The sequence below is a fragment of the Lithobates pipiens genome, unplaced genomic scaffold (assembly GCF_037356315.1).
Source record: "Lithobates pipiens isolate NorthernLeopardFrog02 unplaced genomic scaffold, aLitPip1_a1.2 Scaffold_16, whole genome shotgun sequence".
NCBI classification, from domain to species: Eukaryota; Metazoa; Chordata; class Amphibia; order Anura; family Ranidae; genus Lithobates; species Lithobates pipiens.
Genome location: NW_027507748.1, coordinates 569061875 through 569074659, shown reverse-complemented (window position 1 = coordinate 569074659; position 12785 = coordinate 569061875). Strand labels below are relative to the sequence as shown.

Below are 12785 nucleotides of genomic sequence, written 5' to 3'. Positions count from 1 at the left end.
CCCCCTCCACAGCCCAGCACTCTAGTGAGTGCGGGGGGGGGGCAGAGAAGAGGGCCGACGACTGAACGTCACCAGCTCTCTGCTCATGGAGCTCTGAGAATCAAGTGATCGGCAGTGTTTGATTGCTCGTTTCTCAGTGTTAGAGCTGGCGGGGGACAGATGTAGCCTCGTATTGATGCTGCATCCACTTAGGTAATTATGATTTAAAAACTCCTAAAACCCAAAACCCATACTTCTCTTTTAAACCTAGCCCGACAATACTCTCATACACCCACCCTTCTGGATTGCTAATCTGGGCTTCAAAAAGAGTTAAAATCAGCATATTGTGTAAACATTTTCATGCTGGATGATTGTATACCAGAAAACAAAATTTCCTTCTAAGGCCTTGTTCACACTTGTTCACACTTGTTCACAATATTTGCACTGAACAAACGCGGCTATAGTATTAATTCATGTTGTTCAGCTCATTTGATGAGTGTTTAACACTGTTAGAAATTATGCTCAAACATCCTATGTGCATTTGACTTACCTTAAAAATGCACCCCAGATGCCAATTCTTTTTTTTTTTTATGTGAACAAGGCTTAAAGAGGAAGTAAACCTTGATGGGTTTACTTCCTTTTTGTCTCCCTGCAAAGGTAAAGCATAATGGACTACTATGCATCCCATAGTTAGCCCATTATGTGTCACTTACCTGACACAGGAGCCAGCGATGTCACCGCTGTCCCCTGTATCACGAAGCGTCCATCTTCTTCCGAGTATCGCTACTCCAGGGCTGTGAGTGGCCGGAGCAGCGATGATGTCACTCCTGTGCATGCGCATGGGAGCCGCCACTAACTATTACCGTTAGCAGCGGCATGCTCAGTGCACCTGCGCGTCACTGTCTACGGCGCATGCGCATAGCATGTTATATTTACATATTATATACTGTATATGTAGCACTGCCCCCTTGGGGACTGCTTGGATGGACCTGCTCATCTGCACCATCATGACCCTGAGAACATTCAAACCCATCTGACACTTTGAGTTCAAACATCTTTGCACCACCTTAAAGTAATAAATCAAACCACTCAATGAGTTTATATTCTATTAAGTTTACTGAATAACTCAAGTAAGATTTATTGCACAAAGGAGGTAATAGATCAACTGAACTTTGGTAAACAGTCCTAGTTCAGAAGAAGAATTCCTCTGCAATAATACAAGTGAAGACAATCTGGAGATAACAGTATCTTATATATAGGTATGTACAATGTAGTACCACTTGAGCATTACCTGAAAAGGAGAAGCAAGAGTTAAGCAATAATTATGGCAAAACTTCTAAAGGGGAAACCCAGGCCGGCCTATTCAACTTCTAATCCTATAGGACAGTGATGGCGAACCTTGTCACCCCAGATGTTTTGGAACTACATTTCCCATGATGCTCATGTACTTTGCAGTGTAGTTGAGCATCATGGGAAATGTAGTTCCAAATCATCTGGGGTGACATCACTGCTATAGGAGAAGAAGGGGAGGGGTAAGAGCGTGAGGACAGTTTGTGGTGGGCTATCTCGGTACTGATAAACAAAAAAGTAATTCTTAGATAAAAATGTATTAATTTATTACATATAAAAAGAGATACATAAATCACATTAAAATGGTTTGAATAAACAATGTACAAATACTCAAAGGTTTCATGGTACAAACACCGCTTCATCAGGAGGAGTAATCTATAAGACAAATTATCAGATAAAACACAAAACACATAATGGAAAAATATACCAAACATAATGTAAACAGGTAAAGTTCAGCCGTTCAAAAGGCCCCCCCCCTCAGCGAACAAGGGGGATTGCGCGGAATAAGGTCTAAATAAAGATAAGAGAAGATGTATACAAAGTAACGGGTCACATATTGCCCATACAGGGAATAAAAAGTGCTCCAGGGAACAGGCAAAGGGGGGGGGATAAGGGGGAAAAAGGGGGAAAAGGGGAAGGAAAGGTGAGATGAAAAAGGAAAAGGGGGAGTTTGGAGGGGGGGGGGGCTGTTGTTAAGAAAAGAGGAAAGGAAGGAAAAAAGGGGGTGGGGAATAAGCGGAAGAAAGGGGAGGGGGCACACCTTTCTCTCGCTTGTGGCTGAAGCCGGACATGCGGTTTGTTCCACATACCATCAACACCTGCAGCGTCTGAGTGCCTCTCTTTTTTATTGTGTTACATAATTTTGACCCATTCAACGCTTATTATGCCTTGAAATTTGCTTTCTGGCTTGTGCCTTTTGACAGAATGGACATTCCCGGTACTGATTGGGCAGGATTTATGACCAATATACAGACCTCCTGTCTGAGTGGCCATAAAACAGATGGGGATGTTTAGGTGTTTTTTCAACAGGATGTCTAGTCTATTGAAGCAAAAATCCCATTTGCACTGGCACATTGTATATTTTAAATTATATAGCTGAAAACACTTATCCAATGGGTTTAGGAGTCCAGATATGCCCTACTATCAAAAATCTATCCCTGAATTTTAAAAAATCCTGGGAAAACACACTTACTCATTATAGCCTGGAAATGATGAGATCTCTCATCATACAGTATACCAATGACATGACTTTATTAGATAGTGAAATTGAAAGGCTCACTATCCAATATTCACATTTAACCAGTATCACCACCTTTTCAACGAAAAGGAAGGAATTAAAAGATTGGTTAGAAGTGGTCCAGAAAAAAACCCTGGTAGAAGGGGACATCCATTAAGCAACTATACCCAGAATTTTGCCACTGAAGTTGAATCTGACTCCTCCCTGTCATCTTCCCTTTCTCAACAAAGTAACTTATGCTCCACAACTGCATTTGTCATTAATTCTTTACGTAAAAGATTACGATACTGTGGTGGGACTCCTCCTGCTAACCTTAAAAAAGATAAGAAAGCTCCTAAAACCCCACGAGCACTCCCAAGATCCACGGTAGGTAATTGGGCCCCAACTGACCGGACCACTAACAACTCCACCCTACATGGAACCATCCCAAAAATCTTGGGATCGTCACTATTAACTAACAAAAGCACTTAAGTTAATGAAGATTTTATATATTTTTTTAGATCTCAAAAAAATAACAGGGCAACCTGGACACATATGTCCTCAAGCCCCCACTCCCATCACCCAACACCCCCAACAAAACATCATAAATTTGACTCCCTACCAGCTGACAGAGGATGAGTCCTCAGTACTTCAGCTGGGTTTGGGCTTTTGTCCACTTGATGCACTTATCGTCACAGAGACCATTAAGGATCTCTACCTTTTTGCCCACAACCTCACTTTTAAGTTTATCTTTGACAAGGATCGAAAACAGCTTAACCTTGAACGTGAGCTTGCGGACCGAACAAAACACTTCACTATGGAGGAGTTTTGGGTGCTCCACAACCTCATGCTTCTATATGATGAATGGACAACGGAGGGCATTGCTCCTTCTCCACCCCCTCCCCTCTCCCTGTGTACCCACGGCTCCCACCTCTTCCTCACCTCAGATTTGCCCGACTAGACAATTCTGACTGGGATCCCATAAATTTCCTGATCTCATGACCTGCCCTGCCATGTGGGCCTTTCTGCATGAAGCTATCAGGGACCCTAAGAAACAGCACTGGCATGAGATTCCATCCAATCTCAAAGTCAGACAAATTAAAGCACTTAAGTCCTTACAAAAATGTTCCGAACTTGTTAATAAACAATCGGACAAAGGGGCAATATTGTCTTAATGACACATACCCAGTACCAAACAATGTGGGCCCCTGCTAACCACTGTGGTAATTCCCCACTGGCCTATGACATCTTGGGTTACCCGGCCATCCATACCTGTCCTGGAGCTAGAGCTATCATAGTCAAATTTCCAAACAGTTTTTTATTTAAATTTTTAATAACGCTTTACTTTAGAATCGGGACTAATTCGCCCCACATCTTTTCTTGTAATGAATGTTTTATTTTGTATTATTTTTGTGTATTATTAATATAATTAACTGGAGTTGTTGCTTTCCCTGCACGCTTAGCCAGTTCTTTCCTGGCTGTTCACTTTTTTCTCCCCAGCGGCAGACTTGTGACTCCCCTGGTGACTTGTAATATTAATATAGGGCTAATGGCACTACCTGTGCTAGACTGCTTATTCTCTCTATAAAATGACCAAATTCTATATTAACCAATACTTATTATAGACAATGGGGTCAATTAGTGTGCACACCACATTGTCACCCATGTGTAAACTAATTATTATGAGTAGGATAATAGCCAAAAGGGGGAAGGAAAACCAGGTAAATAAAATTAAAGAAAGTAAAACTATACATATATGTGACGTACCCGCCTATACATTGAAAAAAACCTGAATGTATACCCCCATACACAGTTTTATTCTACTGTATATGCAAGGAGACTTCAGGTCTTAATCTTAGTGCTACTACTGTAGCTTTAGCAAATATATGAAAAATATATAAACTGTAAACTGATAGGGTGCACAAGTGAGCCCCTTGAGCTTTGAACCTCCCAGCTCAGTTGGCATAGATGGCGTGCACTTGCGCAGTAGCGCATTATCTCGTACCTGCGCAGCGCGGGGAACCAGACCCGTTGGCGTCACACACCGGCACTGGGTGGTGTGTGCACGGCTTCTGGGTTGGAGAGCTCATTTAGCGGGCCTTGGTCGGCTAGCTAGAATTGTGGATGTTCTTCTCCAGGGGGGTCGTGAATGGCAGACAGCAGTAAGGTAGGACTGGGACCCTGTGGCCAGTCTGGGTGGGTTTACCCCCCACCCCTTCCTTGTACCAATGTTGCATTTGTTTTTGCTTCCACAGACTTATCTGATGATGGTTGGCACTGGCCTGGCCACAGACAGAGAGACCCCTTACCAGGCACCGGTGCCATGTCCAATAAGCTTTGAGTCTATAATTATCTAGTGGTGTTCTAGGATGACTATATAGTCCAGTCATCACCTTTCGTGACACCCCTGCATTATATGTGGCCTCGTTGCCTGCACTCTCTTCTCCTGCCTGCCATGCTCTCTCCCCCCCCCCCCCCCCCGGAGTTTTGTATACAATTATCCAATAGATCTTTAAAGATCTCTCAACGGGTGGGTTATACCTCTTAATTACCAGGTATATATGCACCACCTTCCTTTTACCTGCCTGTCCCTCTCATTCCCCCTTATCTGTGGTCCACTCCTGCCCTCCTCCCCTTTCTTCCACCCCTTCCCCACCCCCTTTTTTCCTTCCTTTCCTCTTTTCTTAAAAAAAAACCCTCCACCTTCCAAACCCCCTTTTTCTTCCTTCTCGCCTTTCCTTCCCCTTTTCCCTTTCTTTCCCCCTTTTCACCCCCTCCCTGCCCTCCTTCCCCAGTGCACTTTTTATTCCCTGTATGGGCAATATCTGACCCATCACTTTGTATACATCTACTCTTATATTTATTTAGACCTAATTCCACACAACCCCCCTTGTCTGCCACGGGGGGAGCCTTTTGAATGGCTGGGCCTTGTACTTGACAATTGACCTGGTGGGTAAGCAACTTTCCAATATTACTGCTGAACTTTACCTGCTTACATTATGTTTGGTATATTTTTTCCATTATGTGTTTTGTGTTTTATCTGATTATTTGTCTCAAGCCCCATACACACTATCAGATTTTCTGCTGATTTTTGTCTTCAGATTTACCAAAACCATGTAGTGCAAGGGCCTGCCTGATTGCATACAAATTGAAACTCCTAAGGTTTGACCTCATATTATATGGTTTTGGTTTATAGATTACTCCTCCTGACAAAGCGGCGTATGTACCGTGAAATTAGTAGAGGAATGGTTAATCTATGAGAAACATTCCATCTACAGATATCTTTTGGGGAAACCTTTGAGTATTTGTACATTGCTTATTCAAACCATTTTAATGTGATTTATGATTTTTTTTTATGATTTTTATCTAAGAATTACTTTTTTGTTTATCGATACTGAGATAGTCCACTACAAACTTTGTTGGTTAAAGCATATGTTTGGCCAGCCTCAGCAACTGTCCTCATGCTCTTACCCCTCCCCTTTTCTTCTCCTATATAATTTTTGGATAATGGTACTATTTTATGCCTAGGTTTAGGCCTTGTTACTTAAGGCTATACTCAAAAATTCTCAACTTCTAATCCTAATTAGAGATCAATTGAACAAGAACAGTATGAGGGCCCCTTTTGTAGTAATGACAGTTGTGTCCCAGTTGCAGGCCTGATGTTCTTCTCTAGCAGGTTGGGCTCTTTAACTATATCCAAAAGGGTGCAGCAACAAGGTAATGATACTTCATGGAAAAGGGTTGATGCAACAGGTGTATATGTACAATGTTTAAATAGAGATGCAGTAAAGTGTTTCCCCAGGGTAAAGCTGTCTGTGCACAGTGTCCCAGTGAGACAGCAAAGAACAGTTGTTAAAAGTGGGCAGTTGCCTTCTCACCAATGACCAGGCTGATTCAATGCCTTACGAACAGCGGTTCCCGAAAGAGGCGTCCTCGCAGCAATTCCACTTGCGACGATCATCCGATGCACAGCACAACGCGCGGGTTGTTGGACTATCGACTTGATGCTGGCTAGATGCCTGATGGTTAGCAAGCAGGAATGGGCCCTTCTTGACCGGGTTGGAATGTCTTACATCATGTGGTAGGCCGCAACTTCACCCTCTCGGAACAGAGAGGTCCGTCACACACCAGGCCCAGAAGGAAGAGAGCGTAGCATGCGTCTCTGGCTCCTTTGTTTTCATTCTCTCTGCTAGCTGGTCCCTTTGCTATCATTCTCTCTGATGATAGCAAAAATCCCTGGGATATGAAGTCCAGGTACATAGTCATACAGAAAAGCAATTGCCATTCTGAGGAACTACTGATCCTACAATTCCTTTGGGTCGACTCAGATATGAGGTCAGTTGGTGATGCTGGGCACTAGAGGTACAATACCATACATAGAAATGACAGGGAATTGCTTTGCTTTGCAATTGTGGTCCACATTGCTATTTCTATATTTAGTGTTATTGCCTGCTAGAATACTGTAACTCAATGAAGAAGTTTCATCAGAGAATTAAAATGTTTGATAAACTCCATAGGGGAACCATTACCCACTGCACTCTGTTCCCATTCAAATCTGTGCAGGGGTTTTATATAATGCCATTTTTATTTATGGCAGTGCTAACTTTAGCTCCTCCCCAGGCTGAAGTCCAATTTGTGGTCTTTCCCATGGAGGAGGACTACAGCCAGTGCTACAGCCACCCCTCCCCCCGTCCTTTTTTCTGCAGTCCTCTGACTCCTCTGCCACCTCCTCTGGGCATAACAGTTCCACAGGAGAATCTCACAGCCTCTGCCTCCTCCTCTTTTGAGAGCTGTAAGAAATCCATGTAATTGTGCAACCCTGTGCCTCTTCTGATATCCTCTTTAAACATCTTTGTGGGATAACAAAGACTAAGCCTAGAATCACCACCTGCCACCAATTATAGGGCAGGGAGAGTGGAGTAGCTACTGTCAGCTTGTGTTGTTGTGAATGATAGTGGCTTCAGAGGAGCGCCTTCATTCACAAAAATACAAGCCAACAGCAACACAAGCTGGCAGCTAAACTAGTCTCTCTTGGCTTGAGTTGTTTTGAACTGTTTTTGTGAATGATGACACCCCTCTCCAACGACTTATGTTAATTTAAAGCTAAGTTACCAGCCTAGCTAGCATAAATAAGTAAAAGGTAAAATAAGTATTAAAATATTTACATTTCCTGGAAAAAACTAAATCTTGTCCATTGTTCATTCAATGCCAGTCACTGCATTCATGATCTCAGCCAAAGAGGAAGATCAACCAGGCTGATCTCTGACCTTGCCCTTCAACTAGATCACATGACCAAATGCCCAGGGTTCTGGCATGTGACCAACACTAAAGGGAGCAATAATCAGTATTTTCTACAGTAAAAGCATTACAACACTTCTTTTCCCTTTATTTATCTATGCTGGCAAGATTTTAATGCAGTTTTTTGTTGACATTTGAATATAGATCCACTTTATTCTGCGATCACAATATCACTTACATCTGGGACACTGGAGTGCAGTATGTTTGTGAATGATCTGCCGTGTACCTCCTGTGTGTACAGGGTGGAAAACTTTCTGAGGCCAATTGCTGTTTGTTTAATGCATAAACAAATAGTCCACAGAACACCGTACATTGTTACTGTGGGATAACCAAACAAAACTTAATTTGTTTCATGAATTCACATTTCTTTGGCAGTTTGTCATCTTTCATCTGTAAAACTTCTTCCAAGTAAGAAATGCAAATACTTGGTAAGCAAGAAATATAACAATAGGGTTTATGTGACAGAAGATAAGCTTATCTCTATTTTTTATCACAGCTCTCAGATCCTAATAAATACCCCACCACCACAACCTTCCTTCCTATTAACCAATGGAATGTATATCAGAAGGCTCACAAGATCCTTTTATATTCTTACACCATAAAGGAAAGTGTGTGTCACAGTACATCTTAGGCCTTGTTCACACTTGTGAGGGCCTTGTTTGTACACACAGGGATGCCCCAGGTGTCCCTGTGCCCCCATGCAAGCAGTCCCATTCATGTCAATTGGGATGCAGTGGCTGCATGGACACAACTGTTGCTCACAATTCGACAGCCATGTGAGTGCGGGTACCTGAACACAGACAGCGTGGGTTCAAGGAATCGCACCCACACAGATGTCAAATGGGTCTTAAAGTGGGTGGTTGAACAGGTTGAACTGTGATTGTCTGTCACATAGGATTCACTAATGTCAGTGTGAGATATGTAGTTTGTACTTCACCCTCCTAATGATGAAAAATGTTAAAGCGTGTAGGTGGGGTGCAGTGCAGTATGGAGGAAAAACACACTCAGTCCTAATGCAATGAAAGAGCTTTTATTAAAACAATGCAGAAACAGGTCACAAATAACCCCCAAGGGAAAGTAACCCAACTAGGATCACTCACAGTTCCAACACCGTGTAGAAAGCAGAATGTAGCCCAGTTGTCAGTGTTTGCAGAGAGGGGAGGAATGCAGCCTGGCCGTCTTGTGCCCAAGAGGCAGGTGTCCAGAGAAGTTGTGAGCCCCACACTTTCACTCCTTATCAGGAACCTTTCCCTGCTGCTAGTACTGTCCCTACTCTACCAACTCTCAAAAGCATGCCAAATCTGGGAGCCAGGGCCTTAAATAGCCCCTGCCTGACCCAAGATAGCTGCCATAGTTACATGGGGCAGCAGCATCCAATGGAATGCTTTCCCAGTGACCCAGAAAACCATAGAGGAACTATGTTCCTCTTGACTTCACCTTCAACTGCAAGAAAAAGAGAGCCACCTGCAGTGGAGAAAGTAGACTGCACATGCCTACAAGTGGAACAAGACTGCATATGAGCACCACAAACCAAAAACACTATTTAAATATTTTATAATATTCAAAGCAAACGCCCCCAACCATCCATGTCTCCATGCTTTGTTTTGAAAAACACCCCTTAGTAGTTCTGCCCATGGCCATCTTGAGTAAGGGCAGATGGTCCATTTAGCATCTACTTCCTGGAAACCATCGGTCTTTAGCGTAGGCATGCAGGCAGGAGGGTGTGCTTAGCTGAGAAAATCCTCCTCCCTTCCTGAAGAATCCTGGGATGTATGACATCATTTACCTAGGCCTGGTAACCAGAAAATAACTGAGGAAATGTAAAAAAACAAGTAAATATGATATACTTTCTTATCTATTTACTAATGCTAGCAGCTTAAGGATTACAAATAGTCAATGTTGATTGAGAGAGTGAAGTTTTGCTTTAACCACTTAAGGACCAGGCCTCTTTTGTTTGTTTGGGGGTTCTAACACCCTAGAGAATAAAATGGCGGTCATTGAAATACTGTTTTCACACCCTATTTGCGCAGCGGTCTTACAAGCGCACTTTTTTTGGAAAAAATTAACTTTTTTGAATAAAAAAGACTGTAAAATTAGCCCAATTTTTTTTTATATTGTGAAAGATAATGGTACGCCGAGTAAATTGATACCCAACATGTCACGCTTCAAAATTGCGCCCCCGCTCGTGGAATGGCGTCAAACCTTTAGCCTCAAAAATCTCCATAAGCGATATTTAAAAAATTCTACAGGTTGCATTTTTTGCGTTACAGAGGAGGTCTAGGGCTAGAATTATTGTTCTCGCTCTACCGATCGTGGCGATACCTCACATGTGTGGTTTGACCACCGTTTTCATATGCGGGCGCTACTCGCGTATGAGCTCGCTTCTGTGCGCAAGCTCGTCGTGACAGGGGGGTTTTTAAACACTTTTTTTTTTCTTATTTATTTAATTGATTTTATTTATTTTTACACTGTTTAAAAAAAAAAAAAATGGATCACTTTTATTCCTATTACAAGGAATGTAAACATCCCTTGTAATAGAAAAAAGCATGACAGGTCCTCTTAAATATGAGATCTGGGGTCAAAAAGTCCTCAGATCTCATATTTGGAGTAAAATGCAAAAAAAAAATGACATTTCAAAAAAATATACCTTTAAGAGGTATGGGCGGAAGTGACGTTTTGACGTCGCTTCCGCCCTCCTATGGTATAGAGACGAGTGGGGGCCATCTTAGCCTCACTCATCTCCATACCCAGCTAGGAAAAGGACCCGATCGCCTCCGCCGCTACCGACGGCTCCGGGAAGCGGCGGAAGATGCAGGAGGGCGGCGGGAGGGGGGGTGGCACCTCTCCCGCCGCCGATAGCGGTGATCTCACGGCGAATCCACCACGGAGACCACCGTTATCGTACAGACGACCGGCGCCTGAAGAGATGGTTATCTCGGTTGTGGCAGCAGCTGCTGCCATTACCGAGATATCCCTCTTCAAAAATAGGACGTACATCGGCGTGCGCTGGTCGTTAAGTGGTTCAAGTGAGAAAACTGTTAAACAGAAAACCACTTATGACATGCATGTCCAAAGTCCGGCCCGCGGGCCAATCGTGGCCCGGGTTACGGATTCGGATGGCCTGCCTGGTAATTTTGACATATATATCTTTTGTGGCCCCCAACGAATCCCCGAGCTCCGGGGGCCACAAAAGATAGATATGCTGGCTGCCTTGGAAGGGGGCGGGACGAGTGCCATGCATACAGTAGAGGAGTATTTCCTGTTTACACGGCATCCTGTGTAAAAGGAAGTCCCGTCTCCGGGCTGCCATTGGACAACTGTTTTGTCCATCATAGGAGGCAGGACTTTCAATTAAAGAGGCTGCCGATAAAAACAGGAGTTTCTCCTGTATGTCTTTTTGTGCTCGTCCTGCCCCCCTCCCTGTCGCCGCCGAGGCTGCAGATGGACATGAATCAGGCTGCACTGATAGCAATGGTGAGTCTGCATTCATGTCAGTGTGGGGGCTGTATTCATGTCAGTGTGGTGGCTGCATTCATGTCAGTGTGGGGGTTGCATTCATGTCAGTGTGGGGGTTGCATTCATGTCAGTGTGGGGGCTGCATTCATGTCAGTGTGGGGGCTGCATTCATGTCAGTGTGGGGGCTGCATTCATGTCAGTGTCGGGGCTGCATTCATGTCAGTGTGGGGGCTGCATTCATGTTAGTGTGGGGGCTGCATTCATGTCAGTGTCGGAGCTGCATTCATGTCAGTGTCGGGGCTGCATTCATATCTTTGTGGGGGCTGCATTCATGTCAATGTGGGGACTGCATTCATATCAGTGTGGGGGCTGCATTCATATCAGTGTGGGGGCCGCATTCATATAAATAATAATCAATCATAAATAACCCTGTCTGTACTGTCATGGCAGGTCTCGTTATCAGTTGTAAACAAGATTTGAAGACTGTCTGCTCTAAAGCCTAGTACACGCTAGTAGTTTTTTTCTCCCGTTCAACCCAGTGGGCTGAACAAAAAAAAAACTGACAGCTCAGGAGGACCCGCTGTACTAACTATCCGAAGTTATCACAGCAATCTCCCCTGCTGTGCTATTGTGTTCTGACAGGTGGACGGCCCCCACGTCAGAACACTCTGGGAGCGCTGATCAGGAGCCGACTGACAGACCTTTTTTGGTCATGCTCATTTGTCAGAAGCCGTCTGAACGGCTGGCTTCTGTCGGACCAATTGCAGTACATACGGCCAAATGTAGGCCAGTTTCTATTGAACCGGCCCATGCTGCCCAACATTCATCCATATGTACTAGGCTTAACACAGAGTTAAAGATTTAGAAGCTTGGCTTCCTTATTGTATGTTAATGAGGAAAACTCTGTACTTTCCATTGGGACAAGCTTATTTTAAACTTGTTCACTTTCTCCTAAGAAACATCTAAGATACATTTTTTAGGTATTTTGTGTAAATGGGAACAAACACACATAATGGGGTTTTCTCAAATTTGACTGCAAACGTGGAAATACCCTTTATATCTGTAATTCTACACAGGATGTAATCCCTTAGAAAGCACAACAGACTCCTCATTTATCTGCAATTCTGTCACCAGATTGTCATCACTCTACTCATCCATATATACAGCATTTATAAAATACAAAGTGCACAAATAAGACGCAGACACACCGCTTAGCGCCAAGGATTAATTATCCTCAAAGGTAATAGATATCAAAAGTATAGCTTATAATATAAGGTATATTAGTTAACAGCTACTGAAAAAAAATAAAACATATATACACAATTGGAAATTTAAAGCAGTCCAACATATCATACGACTTCAAACCACCATAGCAGCGCTCACATCAAACTTTAAATTTATGACATGCTTGTATCCAATTCATCATATAAGTAAAAGAAAGTGTTCTGTGAAGTGATATCAGGTGAATAGATCAGGTTTTCTTGTA

General features: G+C 43.3%; 1 protein-coding gene across 1 annotated transcript in view; it reads right to left on the bottom strand.

Moving 5' to 3' along the window:
- LOC143983701 (uncharacterized) overlaps positions 1-12785 on the bottom strand; it is an 89230-nt gene that overhangs the window by 39557 nt on the left and 36888 nt on the right. The gene's annotated exons all lie outside the window — the stretch shown is intronic.